Here is a 23,182-nt window from a genome sequence, read left to right as displayed (position 1 = left end):
TTACATTTTTTGTCGAACTTACATCCTTTTCCTTCTTTTAGGTTTTTGCATATTTTTGGATGTAGATCTCTGCAATCATCCTCATATCCATCTAAGTATGCACATTTACCATATATTTCATAGTTGTGACATACCTTAGGATGTTTGTAGTAACATTTTTCTCCATATCTGCAATTCCCTCTTTTCAAAAGGTTGCAGACTTTGTCTTTTTGTATATTTTTTCCTCTTTCCCCCGTCATTGTGTAGATCTGGGTAGAGCCTCTTCGGCAATTTCTTTTGTGCTGTCATATCGTAATTTATTTCTTCGTAGGTATGCTGCTTTATAGCCTCATATGTAGTATCAATGAGTATCTCTGCATCCATACTTTTATCTTGTTCTTTGTTTTCCTTATCTTTTTCTGTCATTTCAGTTTTGTTTACTTCTCTTACGTTTTCCTCTTCTTCTTCTTCTTCTTCCTCTTCTTCTTCTTCTTCATCCTCAACTATTTGTACATTCAATCTTGATTTAATAACATTGTCTATCCATGGTAGACATGTTGAGCAAAAAATTCTTAGTGTCTCTCATATCTTGCATTACCTCAGCCACTGTGGATGGGTCCGGAATGGTTGCATGCAGCACATTTTCTGATTAGGTTTTGTGGATTAACTATGCTATACCACACCTTACACAGTTTACATGGCCTTTTTTTTTTTTTTTTTGGTTTTGGCATTCTTTTTCCTAATGCATCAATTAGGATATTCAACAAGGTTCACTTTATTCATTTTCTTTGTCGGAATATGTTGGTTTATGTATATTTTCTTTATGAGTCTCTTGACCACTTGGATTTTATTTGGAACTTCTTCAATTATTTTCAAGATGTTTTCATTTGATTTGTTCCAGTTTGAAGGATTGTATCCTTCTAATATATCTATGAATGATTTTGTATCTTTTTGGTTAGGACTGTTTGCTGATTTCATAGATCAGAAATGCCAGTTCCCTTCCTGCTACCTCATCGTATTGCGAATCTGCCAGCAAGCTAAATCTCGCCATTTTTTTCCGCAGTGGAGCTTACTGCCATCTTGTTTTGATTTACAGTATTTCACTTGATAAACTAACTTAGAAGACGCTTTATCCTACTATTTCCACACTAATCTTATCACCGATAGTTGATAAGATTAGTGTGAGAGAGAGAGAGAGAGAGAGAGAGAGAGAGAGAGAGAGAGAGAGAGAGAGAGAGAGAGAGAGTATCGGTTGTCATTCAGAGATTACCCTGGCAATGCTGATTTGGTCAGCTAGCTAGTGTATGTATAGTGTATGTGTGTGTGTGTGTGTGTATATATATATATATATATATATATATATATATATGAGAGAGAGAGAGAGAGAGGAGAGAGAGGAGAGAGAGAGAGAGAGAGTGGACAAGTATGTAAATCAAGCAGACTCTTAAAACGGAGAAAACAGATCGTTAGGTGTGGCTAGCTGATGGATGTACAGATATATCATTATATCCTCCGCCCGTGTTCAAGCATTGGTTGGGGGCATTTAAGTCGATAGCCCACAAGAGCTCTTTTGAGTTTTTAACTATAATATACCATAAGGATCATCAGAATCCTTGTTACAAATGGCCTAATAATAATAATAATAATAATAATAATAATAATAATAATAATAATAATAATAATAATAATAATAATAATAATAATAATAATAATAATAATTAATATTATTAATAATAATAATAATAATAATAATAATAATAATAATAATAATAATAATAATAATAATAATAAAATTATGATTTTCAATTCAGTGGCCTCTTCAGTGGGATTGTTCCTTATAACTAAGGTTTATCTTCTGGATAATAATAATAATAATAATAATAATAATAATAATAATAATAATAATCTTATGTAAATTATTCCAAATGAACACCATCATATTCTTTGGAAGCTTGAACTTCAAGGCAGTGGGCCATTTGGTGGGCTTTTTCCACATAATAATAATAATAATAATAATAACAATAATAATAATAATAATAATAATAATAATAATAATTATAATAATAATAATAAAATCGTTGTTCCATATGAATAGGGTTCATCCTCTGAACAATATCAATAATAATAACAATAATCATAAAAAAAGATGAAATTAGTTTGTAAGGTCCACGCGAACCTCAAAGACGTCTCTCGCTCGGATTCTCAAATATTGCCATTTTCGCTTCCCGGTCCTCAATTTACGAACTTTCAATCATGTGACAGACAAGAAGGGCAACTACTTTGGCGAGGCCACGTAACGATACGCAAACGAGATAAGGGCCATAAAACTACAGACTTGATGTTTACTTGACGACCCATATCTCTCCCCCCAACGACTCCACAGGTACTACTACAGGAGTTTCGTACGACTCGGAGGTGCCCCGTGTGTGTGTGTGTGTGTGTTGTCGCAAATTAACCCAATCTTAAGAGGATCTGTCCTGGGGGAAAAATAAGAATACTAAAAAATTACAAATAAAACTACAAAAAATAAAAAAAAAATATTTAAAAATTAAAAATAAAACTAAACATTTATTTGCTAAAGTATCTTGCGAATATATTCTTTAATACATACCTTGACTTACAAAAGAAAAATTCAACATAGTTGACGGAAATGCATTTGAGAAAAAACACACACACACAAATAACACTCATCATTTCAAACATTAACACATAAGTAGGGCCGTTTTGCAGCAGTTCTCGATATATACACATTAAAACTTGAAAAGCACACCCTACAGTGATACTACAGTTGTTGACAAAAATGAGTATAAGATGTTTGATTACTTTCTATCCAATTGCACAACAGTTATGGTCAGTGGGGCATTTTCTGACCACTTCATAAATAAATGCAAAATATAAAAATGCAAGGTTGCTTGCCACTTGCAAATATATGCCAGGAAAATTAAATAAATACAGATATAAACAAATAAATAAATGAATAAATGAATAAAGGCATAAATAAAAATACTGTTACACAATATATCAGCTTATTAACACAGGGTAGGTGATTATTTAAGTCACATGGAAAATGATATAAAAAAATATAAGCATGAAAGTTTATAACCATCGTGACCTGACTTACTCAATAATCTGTTAAGTTTCTCCCGCCTTATTGTGACCCACTGCAATTGACACCAAGGCCTCTATCCCCCCCCATCACCGGGACCCTTCAACGGACTGTTGCCAGGTTTCCAAGTTTAATAATGTAGAAGTTACAGACATCTCTTAAAGAGCACTTGGAGAGGCCAGGTCCTCCATTTTACTAAAAAGAATTGTCACACACCCCAACAAAATCAACACCAACAGTATTAGTCCCAACAAAATCAACACCAACAGCATCAACCGTAACAAAATCAACACTAACGGCATCAACCCTAACAAAATTAACACTAACAGTATCAGAATCAACACCAACAGCATCACCGCCAACAAAATCATCACCAACAGTATTAGCCCCAAACAAAAATCAACACAAAAATCATAAGCCCTACAAAATCAACACCAACAGCATTAGCACCAACAAAACCAACACGACCAGTATTATCCCCAACAAAAGTCAACACCAATAGTATCAGCCCCCCAAGAACCAGCATCAGCCCCAGCAAAATTAGCACCAACAGCATCATCCCCAACAAAATCAGCACTAACATTATCAGCCCCAACAAAATCAACATTAACATTCCCAGCTCCAAGAAAACCAACGAGAGAGAGAGAGAGAGAGAGAGAGGAGAGAGAGAGAGAGAGAGAGTCCTTTCTCAAAAGCCTTTTCAGAACACCGGGACCCCGTAATTAGCGGCGTGTCCTGTTTGATACTCACGAGTGGCGAGAAAATAAACACCTAATTCTAGATCGGGATCACTAACACTAGCCTTCTTCCCTCCCACCCACCCACCCCCCCCTCTCCCACCCCATTACAGAGCCCCCCCCTCAGACAACACACCCCCCCACCATCCTATCACAAGTCAATCGCCCTCGGGAAGTATATACCGAAGGTTAAGAACCATCTCTTGAGTGTTGGTTTTTTATTTATTTATTTTTTGTATAGGGATCGCTGGAGGCATTTTCCACGAGGCCTCTCTCTCTCTCTCTCTCTCTCTCTCTCTCTCTCTCTCTCTCTCTTTATTGGTGGGAGAACAGCATATAGGCTCCCAGGGAGGCTGACGGTTTAAGTGATACGAGAGAGAGAGAGAGAGAGAGAGAGAGTAATGCAATTACACAACAGAAAAGTACTAAAAGTTCAAAACTGGAAATATCTGCATAAGAGTATGATGCCAAGTTTAATCAAACCAGCAATGGCGTGCTTTTACGAGTATGGTAGAGAGAGAGAGAGAGAGAGAGAGAGAGAGAGAGAGAGAGAGAGAGAAAGTCTACGGTATTTTGTGGCGCGATTTCAGCTTGCTAGAGAGAAAAGCAGGTAACGACAGGATGATAAGTACTTCACGAGTCACACACACACACACAAAATCAGTGGATACTAGTCTCTCTTCGGCCACAACTATCAACGATACTGCTCTATCTTCGGACAAAGTCTGAGCGTAATCCCATTGAAGGGTGTAAGAAGTACAGATTAATAATTCTGTGGCAATGCATGGGTATGCAAAGAGAAGAAAGCTGGAATTTACCTATGCATACTAGTGTGTGTGTGTATATGTATACATATATGCCGGTATTCGTCCATTCAAAAACGCCTATATTGTTAGTTATGCATGTGCGTTTTACTTAGGTATTATTGGAAGTACTTGTTTTATTTGCTTTTAAAACAGATACATATATATATATATATATATATATATATATATATATATATATATATATATATATATATACTTACGTATATATATATATATATATATATATATATATATATATAATTTAAAAGCATGTGCAAGTACATACAATAATTATTAACAAAAGACATATCTTGCCAATAACACAGACATTTCTGAAAGAACGAAAATCCCACCAGACAATCGGGAACACAAAACCAATAAATACGAGAGGAGAATCCAACCCCAAAAATAAATGAAAAAAAAATGAATAAAATAAAAACAAAATGAATTCACGAACCGAGAAAGATATTAAGAAAGGCGACGCAGGAAGGAATAGAATGGGAACGAGAGACATCGAAAAGCAACTAGAGGAGGAAAAAAAAGTTAGAAGACGCGAATAGGGGAAGGAATAAAGGAAGGAAGCAACGAAGAGAGGGAAGGACGAAATAAATCTCCTATAGGACCTGTAGGGAATCCTTTTATCTGGCGAAGGGGATCCTTCTATATGCTACGATGGAAAAGGTCGCGCTAAATGGAAGGAGGATTCAAAAGAAATGGAAGACGAATGAAAGACATGTAAAGGAAGAGAGAGAGAGAGAGAGAGAGAGAGAGAGAGAGAGAGAGAGAGAGAGAGAGAGAGAGAGAGAGGTATACTGGAATTCCACAGCAGAATAATGCATAAATTCAAAACTGAAGACAAATTTACATATAACGCAAAATGTCATCATACCAGCAATGGCGTGTGTGAGAGAGAGAGAGAGAGAGAGAGAGAGAGAGAGAGAGAGAGAGAGAGAGAGAATCACCTGAAGAAAAAGCAGAAGACACTTGGGTTATACAATCATAACACCAAACTCAATTCCCTACGAGAAATCGTGCGAGTCATAATAACATCTCAATGGTTGTAATCAATTTACATGCTGTTAGGAACTTTATTGCAATCAAAAAGTATTGAGCAGACTATAAATTACAACCCAGGGTAGAACTGGCAAGGATTTAACAATCTGAATTCCGAATGGGCCAAACGTTATGAGATTAATTCATGGTGATTAAAAAAAACTGAATTTTATATCTTAATAAAATCATACTTCTCGCTGGTTTTGCTAAAAATATACTTCCTACTGGTACAGAAAAAAACTAAATTTTCCTACTAATAAAAAAATATAGAAAAATAAAAAAAATTAATAACTACTGTTGAACCTGTTAAGTAACTAGTTTTTTCATTCCAAATTTTTTACAAATCTATTCCTAATTCAATGAAATGGCATATTAAAATTTGACCAAAGACCAAGTGCTGGGACTTACGAAATCATTGATCTCTGAAAGGGAAACTGGCAGTAAGTGGTTTGAAAGGCGTAACAGGAGGAAAACCTTACAGCAGTTGCGCTATGAAACAATTGTTAAGAGAAGACTGAGAAAAGAGAATATGAACGGACGTACAGTAAAAGGAATGAAGAACGCGGCAATGTACCTTAGAAATTAATGCCTACAGTGCAACACGTGAGGTACACTGACAGCACTAGCCCTACGGGCTATAGTTCTGCATCCACAAAATACAAACAGATTCGACTCACTTCAAGAGAAAGGTGCGATAATATATCTGAGGGGCGTCGCTCTAATTTGCCCACTGATGCAAAAAAACAGGGGGAGGGGGAGGAGGAGGGACAAATTTGGAGGGAGGGGGGGGAGAGGGAAGGGCCAGCAGCCACCAGGGTGGTTGCAATGGATGGGTATGTGTAAGAGGTCATAAGACGGTTACTATTTTGTTTTCGAAAACGATCGGCCATCAAAGGAACCCGCCCTCCGCACTGTGACCCCTGACCTTGACCCCGGCAAGATGATCTGTGATATTGCGCACCTCCTCTCTCTCTCTCTCTCTCTCTCTCTCTCTCTCTCTCTCTCTCTCTCTCTCTCTCTCTCTCTCTCGTGATTCCTTAACGGTCATATTTTTGCCGATTCCGGGAAGTCGCGGCTTCCTCTGAAACTAAAAATAAAACGAATAAATAAAATCAAATAAAACTAAATAAAATGTCGGTTTCATTTCATCTACCGTTCAACCGCTGCTTTTGCTGCTGGTCTAATCATATCAAGGCCTTTCAATTACCCGAAGGCGGAGGAGGAGGAGGAGGAGGAGGAGGTAGGAGGGAAGGGAAGGGGGGGTGAGAGGGGTAGGGGGCACTGCCGGCAGCCCCAGGTGGAAAACGCTCCCCCCCCCTCCACTGAGGTGATTAATGCGGGCGTTTGTGGGAGCATCAGACCATCCCCTCATAAAGGGATCACTTGCGTTTGCTTAAGACACGGGCATCTCCGCCAGAGATGGAGGAGGAGGAGGAGGAGGAGGAGGAGGAGGAGGAAGGAATGCTGGAAGCGGAGGAACAGACGTCGTGGGGATGGTTGGTAGGTAGTAAGAGGAGAAGCATGTGGACGATACCCTGAGGAGGAGTTGGGGATATATATATATATATTCTCTCTCTCTCAAACAATCAAACGTTGAAATATATATATATATATCAACATTGATACAGAGAATTAAGACGAATGAAAAATAAATCACATTAAGGCTTTCTCGTGCCGTTGCTATTTTTATTATGCAAAATCGGCAACACCCGGCAATTTCGTCTAATATTTTCGTACTTTTATGGAAAATTTTCCCTAAGATTCGAACCTACTTCTACAGGAATGGGATATGGAATGGAATACAGAATTTAGGCCACAGGCCAAGCGCTGGGACCTATGAGGTCATTCAGTTCTGAAAGAAATTGGGAGTGCTAAGGTCTGAAAGGTGTGACAGGAGGAACGCCTCAAAGCGGTTCCACTGTGAAACAATTGCTAGGAGAGGGTTGAAGACAGTAAGAGTATATGGCGGACAAACAGGTTTGCGGGAGGAGGTTGGCTGGATTTGTCTCCGGTAGCCTCCTGATCCCCTACCTGCCCCGCCCACACCCGGGGCAGACAAACAGGTTTGCAGGAGGAGGGTGGATGTCTCATGTCTCCGGTACCCTCTGAACCCCTACCTACCCAGCCCACAACTGGGACGGACAAACAGGATTGCAGGGGAAGGGTGGATTTTATTATTATACAGATAGATAGAAGATAGATAGGTAGACAGATTTCAAGGCAAGGTACTTTTAGGGCCATAAATCAACCCTTACTGACAGTCCCCTAATTTCTCTACTTCATTATACATTCTTTCCTTATTCCAGTCAGTCGTCGATGCTCCAATTCTCGAAGGAGGAGAGGAAGGACGATAAAAAAAAAATAATAAAAAAAGACAGAGTACAACTCTCTCTCTCTCTCTCTCTCTCTCCCCTCTTCGCAATAAGCAATTTCATCAACTTCACAATTATCTTTCCCCAAGCAATCACCCAACTCATTTACATGGCAAATTACCTTTTTTGTCAAACCTCCTTCTTTTATATATTATTTTCCCTTTTGTTCTCACTATCTCTACCACTGTTTCGTGTTGCCGACCTGTAAATGCGTCTTAATTCTAAGTCTCTCTCTCACACACACACACACACACACACACACACACATATATATATATAAATAATATATATATATAATATATATATATATATATATATATATATATATATATATATATATATATCTCAGAGACCAACTGTCTCATCAGGCAGGGGATGAATGAAATATAGCAATATATTTCATTCTATATTTTGGCGTTTTTATGGGCTCCTCTTATTGGGTGGAATTCTGTTTGAACAGGAAATATTTTACAGTCATATATATATATATATATATATATATATATAGTATATATATATATATATATATATATATATATATGAATATTTATATATATCTTTTACTTTCTCAATTATCTGTCAATTCAATTTCCAACTTAGTTTTCATAGCGTCCGTCCATCCACTACAAACCACAATTATCATAATTATATATACCTATTAATTTATCCACTTCATTCCCTCCCCCCAAAAATAAGACAATTTCCATTACAACTCATCTCCTGATTCACTTACTGAATCTATCTATTTCCATGTACGTTCATAACCCAACATTTTGGCGAACGTTTACCAACTCATTCTGTCTCCGACAGACGACTTTCCTGAACATCTCAAGTCATAACTTGAAACGACGACAAGCTTTTCTTCGTAATTTGTTCATTAAATTATGTGCGTTCATTACCTAACAGTTTGGCAAACGTTTGCCAACGTTTTCTACGTCAGACAGACGACTTTGTGAACGTCTCAAGTCATCAACTGAAATGAAAACTAACGTTTCTTTAGTGTATTTACTCATTAAATTCCAGGTACGTTCATTACCCAACATTCTGGCAAACGTTTGCCAACGTTTCCTGCGTCCAACAGACGACTTTCATCAACGTTTCAAGTCATCACTCGAAAACAAACGCCTCCAAGAGACCGGTTTCTTTATGACAAAGCCTTTACGTCCATACAATCCGTATCCTTCCACACACATAGATGGTCCCTTCCCATATATACATCTACGCAATCTGTTTACAACTAGACAATACCTTTCCAAACATATAATCCCAATGAATCCTTACATCTAGACATTCTTTGTACGGCCATACAATGCCGTTCTTTCCACACACACAGACAATCCCTTCCCATCAATAAATTTATGTAATCTATTCAAATATATATACACCTAGAATACCGCTCCACTTATACGTCCAGCCAATCCCTTCCCATCCAAACACCCAGACAACCCCTTTCCATCCATACAGCCAAACAATCGTTTATCAGTTTCCAGTTTCCACGCTGGCCATCAATCACTTGTCACCACCTCAAATCCACTGCTCTCATATTGGTTATTGGACACGCCCCCTTTTCCAAACCTCAAAATGTCACATACAGATACAAACAATTCCAAAAAATTATTCCCCCGGGTTCGATAACGGTATAAGCGGCGACCTAGCCTGACCTCGATTTGAGGTCGTGTTCTCTCTCTCTCTCTCTCATTTCGATACATGGGAAATCTCGCATTTTTCCTACGCCGATATCTATCAATATGAAAATTGCCTGGTGACGTCTAATCCACATTCATATGGCTCCCTCACCCATCACTGTCTGTCATACTCCTACGAGAGAGAGAGAGAGAGAGAGAGAGAGAGAGAGAGAGAGAGAGAGAGAGAGAGAATTTAGTAATATATATTCATATATATATATATATATATATATATATATATATATATATATATATATATATATATATATATATCAGTGAAAGGAATTATTTTTCCAATGAGAGAAAATTAAGGAGATTTTTACCTTAAACTCTCAACTGAAGTTCCTAATAAATTAATAAATTTATTCATAAAATCGCTTCATAAACAACACAACAAATGTCAAATACAACTACGGAACACTTCCGAATGTTACTTTACTTCAGCCTGAAATGAGGAACACCGGAAGGAACCGCGGAACACAAGATACTTTACACTGGTAATGAATGACATGGCTCATTCATAAACAAGAGAATGCCATACTATCTCTTCTACTTTCCAAAGAGTACAATTCTAAACTTCTAATGAATGAAATGATTCATTCATAAACAAGGGAATACTACACTACCTCCTCTACTCTAAGTAGTAAAATAATGTCAGTTATAACTACGGCATATAGCATTTGTTTTCACTCGGTAACGAAATAAGAATGGCGAATGTCAGTCAATCTTGGAACTACTGAACACCTAATCAATCTACGAAACTCCGACTACGATTAACATGATATTACAAGGATAACGTGCAGAACCAAGGTCCTTTACACGTATCCTGAGTGTATCTAAAGGACCTTGGGTGGAACTTCCGTTCTATGTTGAATGTAAGAGGATTAACTCGATGGATAGTTTCCTAATGCGATTTGTGAATAATTCACTGGTGCCGAGAGGCAACGATAGATGTATCTCCACCTCTCTCTCTCTCTCTCTCTCTCTCTCTCTCTAAAGTCACCTGTACAGTCCCGCTTTTCTTGTACAGTAGATTATAAAAAGTTTGCCTTCATATCTGACTGCTGCTATACTTGACGAAACGAAAAGAGAGAGAGAGAGAGAGAGAGAGAGAGAGAGAGAGAGAGAGAGAGAGTCATAATGGTTCTAAGAACGAAGGAGAGTACCAATTCTGTAATAACTGAAAAGATGAAATGCAAAAGTAACCATAACTCTACCAGGCTCATGAGACCGACGATGGAGACCTTTGCTAACTTGTCACCTTAAGTCGATAATGATGTTAACGATGGAGAAATAGTCACTAGGAGCAAATTTAATTACGTCTAACTTAGGGCAAAGTCCAAAGAAGAACTGAGGCCTACGATGAGGTCAATCAGAGCTGAAAGGAGGAAAAAAACTCAAACCAGTCGCACCACGAAACAATTCTTAGGAGAGGGTTGAGGAAAGTAAGATGGAAGAGAAAGACTATGAATGGAGGTACAGTAAAATAAATGGTCCAAGTCATAGGTTCGCCTGCCTTGGATTGTCTGATCTGGTAACTGTTTAAAAGCGAGAGAATTACGGGCAAATCAGAGCGCCCGTCGTGTCTTGGCCCCTCGTGTGGAAGGGGACTTCAATAACTGCCATATTTCCAAAGCGTCCATATAACTGTCATGCCAAGTTACAATTATTTTTTTAAATTGATGATATATCCTAGGACATTCGCATATGCGTGAACTTCAAAGAGATTAAATTATCATTATTATATGGAACAAGGCCACCAAAGGGGCCACTGACTTGAAATTCCAGCTTCCAAAGAATATTACGGTGTTAGTTTGAGCGAAGTAACAGAAGGTAATGGGTAAATTAAGAAATTATTAAATAAATAAATAATTTTAAAAAGTAAATTATAAGAGTAGCAATGCCTTGCATCTTCTATTAAACTTCTGAGGAGCCAATTGTACGACATCCTCAGTAGGGAGAATGTTCCGCAGTCCTGCGGTGTGCGGAATAAAGGACATCTGGATCCCTGGAGACGTTCCACAGGGAGGCGCACTTACTAGAGACTAGTAAGGTTTGCATCTTTGGCGTAGGACTGATTATATATAAAAAATAAATTAACATGCTTAACTAAAAAGAAAAAGAAAAAAAAATCCTAGAGTATATCTCTGGTGTAGAATATGGATATAATGAAGAGTATTTTCTTTATATCAAGGGATACCAGAAGCCCACAAAAATGGAAGCATGGGTGTTGAAATACGAACCTATAATAAAACAAAAATACTTTCAATACATGATCACTAACGACCAAATCCAATTGCTAATGAAAAACACCAGCAGCATTAACGACAACAAAAATTAAATAAAATAAAAACAAGAATAAAAACGCAACCACTCGCGCTATCATCAACACGCACACAGCTTACCCTACCCCCAACCCCACACACCCTTTCTTCGTCGCCAGAACACGCGGACAATCACCGCCTTATTTACGACGATCTAAAACTCCCGACGTCTCACTGTTTTAGTGGCGACCCCGAAGCAGCCAGCGAGCGACGGTAGTTAGTGGACATGATGTCACATTCCTCCGGGGCAATCGGATTTGATCGCCTCGTTTCGTATGCAAACTGCAGGAGGAGGAGGAGGAGGAGGAGGAGGACTCCCCGTCCCCTCGGTCCCACCACCTTGAACGTCCGGAGAAAACGGGTGTCGCGGACGAGACGACACTGCTTCCTCCTACGAACACAGTCGTTTTACCCCGCAATTGTCACTGAGATTAGAAGCATGATATGAGAATGTTAATGAGGCGGGGGATGGAGGAGGAGGAGGAGGATGGGTGGGGGAAAAGGAGGAGGAGGAGGAACTGAGAAAGAACAGCAGGATGTGCTTTGTCCTTCGACGCATGCGATCTGCACTGATAGAGGCCATAAAGTTACCATTTGAGATCAGGCATCCCCTTGAAGAACTTGGACCTCTCTCTCTTTCTCTCACCTTTGCCGGGGTAGGCAAAGTTGAAAATGGTGTCTTAAATCATTCTAATTATGTTAAATTGAGAATACGAATGGCCAAAAGATAAACATTTCAGTGCATGCAATTCCACAATTAACTATAACCCTTATTTCTGGAGAGAGAAAGAGAAAAGAGGAGGAGGAGAAGGAGGGGTAACACTGGACCAATTAAACTTAGACCCAGCCAAGCAAACAGTCATTGCTACAGACCTCCCTACATACTTCTGAAGAGATGTGATTACAAGAAGAGTAAAATCAGTTCCCTTCTTCTGGAAAGGCCACAAGAGTGACCAAGAGAGATCAAAGTCACACAATGGGGAACGTGCTTGGGTGGACCAACAAACAAAGCTGTCACAGGCAGACCTGTTAACCAAAGCACCTGTATTGCCCCCTGATCACCTGCCCCTATAGAACATTTTTCACCTTCCTCCTTAAAACCATATTTCTCTAACAGGGAAGGAGCCCAAGACACACTTAGCAAAAATTAGAGACGCAAACCCTTTTGACCTTCTGCACAACCAAAACAAGGAATGATGGTCAATGGCAAACTCAGACACAAAACATGCATACACCCAATCATGTCCAGGACACCTATGCCAACCATTCTCACAAGAATAAAACGAAAAATCATCAGAAACAAACATTCCAAACACAAACACAACAAGAATGATGAAAAAGCAAGCCACAATCATACATTTCTCAAAACACAGAAACATCAAAGAAACTATCTTCAATAAAATCCATAGTGGGCAGCACATCAAGTACACCGGTGCAGTATGCCATTCAACGGAAAAGAGATGCTGTGCTTCTGTGTGTGAGGGGATGGTTCCCCACACCCATGCACTAACTGCCACCAAAATTGAAAACCTATTACCAAGCTTCAAATGGCAGAAGATATTTAAAACATGAGTTTCAACTATCTTAAATTTCAAATTTATGACCTGAAGAAGAATTACCTTGATTTAGAGTCATAACAGTAAATTCATGCACTGCAGGACAACAATACAGTCTTTATGTCCTTGACAAGAATTTCCTTCCACTAACCCCAGGAGATCTGGACCTCATGTAAATGATTCTGGGTCCTGATTATGACACAACCCTTGGTTCTCAGCAATATTGATATCAACGCGCGAGCTTCTGCAGCCCCTGCATTTTAGAGAGGAGTAGGAGTCTACATCCTCACCCTGTGACCCTGCTCTAGTTTAAGTTAGTTTAAGTGACCTTGGTTCACTGTCATGAGAAATGTACTTAAGTATCCCAGCACTGATCAAAACTGAAGTAATTTAGCAAATCTGAATAGCTAAAATATTCAAGTGTATAAAGTAGAAAATTAATAAAAGTAACATTATCCGAATTTCATACTGCATATTCTACTAGATGTGGGTACCTAGCAAATGAGTTGTCTGTACAGCAAATAATGCTACATGAGCCACGCAACCCATGAAACTTTCAGCCACAGCCCAGGTGTGGCCTGTCCTATAACACGCTAGCCGCACTATCATGGCTAAAGTTAACCTTTAATAAAATTAAAACTGCTGAGGTTAGAGGGCTGCAATTTGGTTTGTTGATTGGAAGGTGGGCGATCAACACCAATTTGCAGCCATCTAGCCTCAGCAGTTTTTAAGATCTGAGGGTGGACAGAAAAAGTGCGGAATGACAGACAAAGCCATCTCAATAGTTTTCTTTTACAGAAACCTATAACAGCCCTAAAAAGGTAATATTTTACTTAAAGTTACTACTCAAGGTTGGAGTTTTTATGTTGTGATCTTAAGTTTCCCTAGCATGCTTAGCATAAAACTGATGCTCACATCTTATCAATATTTACTGTTACCAAAATCTGTTGCGACAAACATCGTTACCTGTTGGATTTTTCTACGTTCTTTATTTATATTATACTGCCGCAAGAATAGAGCTCTCGATCGGATTTTGTTTGTCTAATAGGGTAAATGACCGAGCAGCGACATAGTGGCCACCTCTCCCCAAACGCGGCTACTTCCCGAAAAAGCACTTGAATTATGCCATTATTTTGTAATTTAGGAGAACACACTTACTTTGAGAGGAACATAGAGGTCTCGGTGTGCTACCTGGATGGGCCACAACTCTTGACTGATGCTCATAGCAGTGAATTCATGTACTATTTTTGGGAAGGTGGCCGCATTCTGGGATCAGTGGCCACTATGTCACCGCTAAATCATTTACCCTACCTATAGAAGGTGCTATGGTAAGAAACTGGTGGTCTATGTTAGATAGCAACCTTATCGCTACGCATTTGAAGTGCACTGGGTTAGACTAGGTGGGAGGAGTGGTCCAGCGGGCAAATATGCCCCCCTGATTAGGTGAGGTTGTGCCCAGGTTAGGTCAGGTGGGGGGTTCTGGAGGCTAAGTAAAGTTGTGACCCAAAAGGTTATATAGTATTAAATAGGGGTCTAGGTCTGGGTAATGTTAGGTCAGGTCAGGGGGTTCGGTGGGGGAGGGGAAACCCTTTGGGCTAGTTAAGGTTGTGACCCCCCAGATTATACCTACTAGTCAAGGTCAAGACCCTGCATCCTATAGGTCAGGTTGGGAGAACCAGGGGAGGGTGACCTCCTCATCCGTATAATAAAGGTCATGGCCCCCAAGGGTACGGTTCAAGGTCATCCCCAAAAATACCCCATAGGTAGAGAAAACAGCTCATGCCTAGGTTAGGTTAGGTTAAATCAATCCCTAGATATTATCATGTAAAAAAATGAAATAATAGGTTACAATTAAAATTTTACCGTAAAATAAGCGAAGAATGAAAATCGAACATAGGCCTAGGCCTAACTGCAAACGAGAAGAAAAACATCCCAATAAAACGGTGAAATTAAATCGTAATACCATTACAATTTAATAGCAAATGGCAATCTTGGCAAATTAATAAAATATGAGAATGGTTTTTATAGAACTTCCTTACCTCGAAGATATGTTGATTTACGAAATGCCTCTATGAATTATAGGTGGGGGCCAGTCCAGAGTGAGTCTGTGGTAGGGCGGGAAGGCACAGACTAGCACTAATAAATCTCAATCACAGCTAATTTTCAAACGCGAAATAACGGATAATCACATATGAGAGAGCGTATCGCGTCCGAAAACACATGATTGCTGATTATGAGTCTTTACCACACCAAACACGACGAAATCTACGACAAGGAAAGTGCAAAACGTCTACGGAAAAGACATTGTTGTTGGAGTATAATTGTGAGCGGATTTGGGTGTGTTCTGTCTAAAAATATGGAGAAATTTATTATAAAATCCTCATTAAATTAAATAAATTGCTTATAAACCACGATAATATACAATAAAATTTATAAATAAAGTAAAATTTTGATAAATTCAATTACATTTTGTATTGATATAAGGTTAGTGTTACTCAAAATCGACAAATAAAGCAACGAACTATAAGCCAAGGTTTGATCGACATAATCATCATCAATGTTTTGAGTGTGAACATATGGAATAAATGCATAACTCAGTTGCCTTCAATGTTTATATATACAGGGACGTGCAGAGAACTTTTTCAGGGCAGGTGCTCAAGTGAAAAAAAGGGCAAAATATAGAAATGAATGAGGCTAAATATATACCGGCTCAATATTTTTTCAAATTTATCTAAACTAGTCATTAATAATTCAAGAAAGAGATAAACATGACTGATATCATAGTTACCAGTGGGCTAATGTTTTATATGAACATAAAATCTACAGTACTGACTACCAGTAGAACTAGGAAATTTAACAAAAGAAAAATTATAATTATTACTTTTACATAAAGGACTGCAAGAAAATCAATCTGTATGATCAATACACTTGGCTAATAACCAGACCTTATCATTTTATATTTATAAGAGATCCCCTCCGTGTGCCATTTCTTTGAATATGCTGATAACTTCACTGTTGTTGATTGTGATATCCTTTTCAACTGCTAGCAACAAAAGATCAGATAACCTCTCCTCACTGGAAAGGCTGCGTAGCTTTGTCTTCACCAGATTGAGTTTGGAGAAGGTCCTTTCCACTGTTGCAGTTGTGATGGGTAGATTGGCATAAATTGTTAAGAGTTCAAGCATAAGAGTTAAGAGTTCAAGCATTGTTTTCTTTCATCAGGTTGAGCATTGTAGCTGCAGTGGTCTGTGGCAGGCAAGGAAATGAGGAATAGATCTTTAATTCCAACCGTAGCTTGTCTACTTCTTCTAACTCATAAAACTGGCATAATTTTTGCAATGACTTGAATGCCTCTTCATTCACAGATTTTTTCACCATCCAGTTGGGTATTGTTGATTTAAAAATCGAAAACTAAATATCACGAGCAACTCAAGAACTTAATTGGACACATTATGCAACAAATGAAATGAAACACAAGCTGTATGTGTCTCATTCAGTAGGTTAATGGCCACCTACAATGATCATAAAACCGGTACCTGTACTGTTCGGCGTTTCCAGTCACCACATTACTGGCCCCGTCCTATTTTCCTCTCAAATCTATTAATTTACTCGACTCGCTTGGTCCACTGTCTCTCTCCATCTTTTTGTTATTACACTTTTATAGCTAAAAAAAGGAGTACAAAGCCTTAATAAAGAGGCAATACCAGTTTAAAATAACTAGGAAAGCTTTACCTGGCCTGTTGTCAGTCTAGCTCAGCTGAGCTTGTCTTGGCCCCAGTGTTACCAGACAGTGAGACATATAGTCAGCTGCTTTGGTGACCCAGTGTTGCCAAGATATAATACCCATTTCTACAAGCTCCTGTTTATTATTATTATTATTATTATTATTATTATTATTATTACTATACAAATAATAGTAATAATAATAATAATAATAATAATAATACTTTATTAGAAGTAATGGCTACTTCAGCAGCGTTACACTTGTAGAGATTCTTCTCTATTTTGCGAATAGCGGCTTTTTCGGTGCTACTTAAACAGGCTAGTAGAGCGCCTATAGAGGTCATGGTAAAATACAGGGTCAAAATAGATGTATATATTTGAATTTTACAGATAAACTATGGTACCATAGTCATCAAAGTCATTAGCGATTTTCTCTCTCTCTCTATCTCTCTCTCTCTTTCTCTCTTTCTTAAAGCGAGCTTTCGTCTGGCAGCTCCAGACGAAAGCTCGCTTTAAGAAAGAGAGAAAGAGAGAGTGAGAGAGAGAGAGAAAAAATCGTTAATGACTTTGATGACTATGGTACCATAGTTTATCTGTAAAATTCAAATATATACACCTATTTTGACCCTGTATTTGATCATGATCTCTATAGGCACTCTACTAGCCTGTTTAAGTAGCACCGAAAAAGCCGCTATTCGCAAAATAGAGAAGAATCTCTACAAGTGTAATGCTGCTGAAGTAGCCATTACTTTTAATAAAGTATGCTTGAGAGAGGGTCTGATTCCTAAGTACAATAATAATAATAATAATAATAATAATAATAATAATAATAATAATATTATTATTATTATTATTATTATTATTATTATTATTATTATTATTATCACTGCCACAGATAGGCGGCGGGCCTATAATACATCACCCTCTCAAAAGGGGGCACTTTTAATACAGTAGCAAAAAGGGCAAGTGCTTGGGCACCCCTAGCAACCCCCCCTCTGCACGTCCCTGTATATATATATATATATTATATATATATATATATATAGATATATATATATATATATATGTGTGTGTGTGTGTGGGGGGGGGGGGGAATTACGCTGATTTTTCGAAAGAAAAACTCAAAACCACATTATAAATAGGCTCGTGCTCCAATGTTCCTCGCCAATAAATATAATTTGTACATCAAGAGTAGATACGTAATCCGATTATCATTCAAAGTATCTAATATATAGATATATTCACACAGAATAATTGGGAGTCACGCTGATCAATTTAAAAAAAAAAACTATATGAAATTATAAATAGGTTCGTAGTCCATTCTCCCCCCCCCCCCCCCCCATCAACAAATGTTCTTCCTTCTGTTTACATTAAGAATTCAGAATTTGATAGTTTTGCGTTACCCACATACCACTTGCTTTTCCGAAGTAGGTAATTATTATATGTGAAGTCTGTGATTTAATATTGGTGTCGGGTTATTTAAGAAAACTGTCAGTGTTTTATGATATTGCAATATCTGTATATTTGACCAAATTACTGTAATTTAGTTAGCAAAAAGAGTTACGCTTCAACACAGTATGAAAGGTAAGCAGAAGGCATAGGTAGAACCTTTACTAATTATATCAGTATTTTATTTACAATATCACAGGAATCCGGTAATTGTTAAAATATGCCATTTTTTATGATAGTGAGTATTAGGATTAATGCTCAGCTAACAATGATGTGCAAATATAAGATCGTGGATTTTACTAGTAGGTAGGAAATGTCAGGAAGAGCAGGAGAGGACTGTAGTGGGGGCAGACTTTAATGGACATGTCGGAAATGAAAAGGATGTAATTGAACGTGTGCATGGAGGACATGGGATTGGGGAGAGAAACCCAGAAGGAGAGAGTATAGTAGACTTTGCCGTGTCCTTTGATATGGCAATAGTGAACACATTCTTCAAAAAGAAGAGGGAGCACTTGATAACATACAGGAGTGGCGGTAGATGCACACAAATAGATTACCTCCTTTACAATAGATTCAAGGCTGGTGGAAGTTAGGAATTGTTAAAGTTATCCAGGGTGACCACGTGGCCCCCCAACATAGGCTCCTTTGTATGGATTTAAAGATGAAAAGAGAAAAGAAAACGAAACGAAATGGGGTAAAGAAAATCAAGTGGTATAATTGTTAGGGAGGATAATGATAAGAAGAGAGAGTTCAGGAGAAGAGTGCGGGAGAGGTTGATCTGGAATTGAAGATGTGGGCAAGAATGGTGGAGGCATAATGCAATCAGTGATTAGAAGACATGGAAAGGAGATACTAGGGGAAACATCTGGAATAGTATGGGAGGAAAAGGAGAGCTGGTGGTGGGAAGAAGAGGTGGGGGAAGTGGTGAAAGGTAAAAGGGAGGCAAAGAAGACATTTGAAGAGTCACAGCTGCAGGAGGACAGAGAAAGATTAAGAGAAAGAAACAAAGAAGTAAAAAGGGTGGTGGTAGCTCAAGCTAAGGCAAGGACATATGAAGAGGTTTATAATGAACTGGAAACAAGAAGGGTTTGAGTAAAAGATGCTCAAACTGTCAAAAGTAAGAAATAAAAGAACAAAGGACATCACCCATATTAAGCAAATGAAAGATAGGAATGGTACTGTCGTAAAAAAGGAAGAAAGACATCCTGAAAGATGGAAAGAGTATTTCGAACAATGCTAAATGAAGAAAATGAAAGACTTGTAAGAGAGGATGGACAAGTAAACATGGGAATGGTAATGGGGATATCTAGGGATGAAGTGATACGAGCCTTAAAAAGAATGAGAAATGGGAAGGCAACAGGACCTGACTTAATCCCAGTCGAAGTTTGGAAAGCCTTAGGAGAGGAAGGGGTAGACATCTTGTATGATCTGATGGTAAAAATATTCGAACAGGAAAAGATACCAGAAGAATGGCGGGAAAGCATATTGATACCTATATTTAAAGGTAAAGGTGATGTCCAGGAATGCAGTAATTATAGAGGTATAAAACTAATGTCTCACACGTTGAAGATTTTGGAAAGAATCATAGATAGCAGGCTGAGAGAGGAAGTTAGAATAGGGAAGGAACAGTTAGGATTTATGAAGGGAAGCGGGACAACGGATGGAATATTTTGCATAAGGCAGCTAATGGAGAAATTCAGAGAAAAACAACGAGACCTGCATCTGGTATTCATAGACCTTGAAAAGGCCTATGACAGAGTGCCAAGGCAAGAAATATGGAGATGTGTGAGGGAGAAGATGGTGCCGGAAAAGTATGTCAGAATTATTCAGATGTACAGGAATGTGTATACTAGAGTGAGGAGTAGTGTTGGTGAGACGGATGGATTTGAGATAGGAGTTGGATTACACCAGGGGTCAGCACTTAGCCCATTCATCTTCAACATCGTGATGGATGTAATGACCAGTGTAATGAAGCAGTGCCATGGTGCATATTATACGCGGATGACATTGTGTTGTGTTCAGAGGGGAAGGAGGAGTTGGAGGGGAGGTTGGAGAGGTGGAGAGCAGCACTTGAGGAGAGAGGAATGAGAATAAGCAGATCAAAAACCGAATATATGTGTTCTAGTATTACTGAGGACGGTGGAAGTAGCATAAGATTGGGTGGGGAAGAAATAAAGAAAGTACAGAAGTTCAAGTACTTAGGGTCCGTATTGGAGGATAGTGGAAGCATGGACCAAGAGGTGAGACACCGAATTCAGGCAGGATGGAATAATTGGAGGTCTGCATCAGGGGTACTCTGTGACAAGAAGGTCCCTCTGAAATTGAAAGGAAAGTTCCATAGGACGGTGGTCAGACCAGCAATGTTATATGGAACAGAAACGGCAAGTATGAGGAAAACAGAGGAGAAGAAGATGGATGTAGCAGAAATGAGAATGTTGAGATGGATGTCGGGAGTAACAAGGGAAGATAGGATTAGAAATGAGTATATAAGAGGATCAACAAAGGTAGCTGAAATATCGAAGAAAATACAGGAAGGAAGGCTTCGATGGTATGGACACCTGTTACGAAGGGAGGAACGTCATGTTGGAGACATACGATGGAAAATGGAAGTGAGGGGTAGAAGGAAGAAGGGAAGACCAAGAAAGAGATGGCGTGATTGTGTAAGGGAAGATATGGAATTGAAAGGTATAAATGAGAACGAGGCACAAGACAGAAATCGATGGAGACGACTCATTCGTAATGGCGACCCCATATAAAAATGGGTTTAAGCTAGGAAGAAGAAGTAGGAAATGTCAGGTTTACCATTTTAGGTACTACCTAGGTACTAGCCTACTAGGTAGCTAGGTATATAGGCTACTTAACCCCTTAGCCTATGTCTTAAACTGTTAGCAACCCCAGTGTGAATTTGAGATTTTATAGTGAGTTGAAATGAAAACTAGGCTAGTGCAGTGGACCAGGATTACTGGGATGAACCTAACCTAGTGTTCATGGAAGTGACAGCCCTTCATGTGATTTTCAAGCCACCATTAGGCAACCTAACATGTCTTAACCTACTTGGCCTAGGTAGCCCCCGCCCCCCTCGCCCACCTCTGTTGTAACCTGACTTTAAGGCCTAAGATACTATTTTCCCCCTGGTGCTCCCACTTGTTATTAGACATAAAGTTATTTTGCACTTCTTAGGTAATTCTGTATATAGGTAGTAGGCTACCTAGGTAGTGGTCTAAGCTCATTACAAAAAGCATATTAAAATCTGTTGGGAATTGCTGTTACCAATTCCCTAGGAATGTTGTTACCCATTTGGACTTTTTGCAAGTTCTTTGTTAATGTTTTGATGTACACGTAAGTGGACTCATTACTGAATGTATATTTTTGTCTTGGTGCATTGCACTATGTAAGGATGATTAGCATATTTTCAATGGTTTGGTTATTGTCATCAGAAAACGTGGGTAGGGGCACAGTGGTGAAACCTGATTGATTCTTTTACGTTTCACAAATTCAGTAGGATTCTGGTATATTCAGGCATTGCTATAAAAACCAGCTGGAGTTTGAAGGCATGGCTTCTTGGGTGCACACCTGAAATATTTGTTCCTTGGATTTTTTTGACTGTATGGCAAAATTTCATGTAACATTTTATTCGTTGTATTTTTTTAAACATTTCTGATGTTCATTTCGGTAGCAAATTGGCGGTTATGGTAGACCACTGTGGGGAAAATGGTCATTTGGTTTTGGTAGCTATACAAAACGAGTAAAATACATGGATTTATTCAAATACCTTCACAATTCAGTACTACTGCATGTTCTGATTCTGTCCTCAGATTGGTAGCATGCACAAGGTTGGTAAAGACCTTGTAACCTAGGTTTTGTTAGTTTTGGGGAGGAAGGGGGATCCGGGGAACATAAAGCCCCCCTCAGATAGGTAAGACTGGCATCCTAGCTTAGTTTAGGTATGGCTGGGTTAGGTTGTAACCCACATATTCATTTCGAGGTACAGTGCCATGAGTTAGGTTAATTTAGATGCCGGCCCTTGGGATCGATACCCTCTCGGTTAGGTAAGGCCCTGGCATCCTGTGGTAAGTCATATTGGTGTGATTGGGGTAGGTTGCAACCCTGTTTATTTCAATTTACAATACCCTAGGTTAGGTTAGGTGAGGGTAGAGGGGTGTGAAGGCCCCAACCAGGGGAGGACCTTATCATGATGGCTTAGGTTAGTTAGAATACACTCCAGTATTTTTTTTTTTTTTCAAACAAGCAAATAAAATTTGGTTTACAACTGTGATTCCACACAATTGTAAGACATAATTGGGTCCAGTACTATCTCAAAAACTGGTAATTTGTTGCAAAGTGAATGTCAGTGGCATTCAAAACACATAAAAGCAACAAAATCTTATTTTC

The 23,182-nt window shown here is 38.6% G+C and overlaps 1 protein-coding gene across 1 annotated transcript in view; it reads right to left on the bottom strand.

Moving 5' to 3' along the window:
- The window catches only part of LOC135203578 (fibroblast growth factor receptor-like 1), a 262,550-nt gene extending 246,600 nt beyond the window's left edge, over positions 1-15,950 (bottom strand). The window contains exon 1 of the mRNA XM_064233335.1: positions 15,658-15,950. The gene's annotated coding sequence lies outside the window, so the exon portion shown is untranslated. The remainder of the gene's footprint in view (positions 1-15,657) is intronic.
- Positions 15,951-23,182: the final 7,232 nt, after the last annotated feature.

Source organism: Macrobrachium nipponense, chromosome 24 (genome assembly GCF_015104395.2).
Source record: "Macrobrachium nipponense isolate FS-2020 chromosome 24, ASM1510439v2, whole genome shotgun sequence".
Taxonomy (NCBI): domain Eukaryota; kingdom Metazoa; phylum Arthropoda; class Malacostraca; order Decapoda; family Palaemonidae; genus Macrobrachium; species Macrobrachium nipponense.
This window is presented reverse-complemented; position numbering and strand designations above follow the sequence as displayed.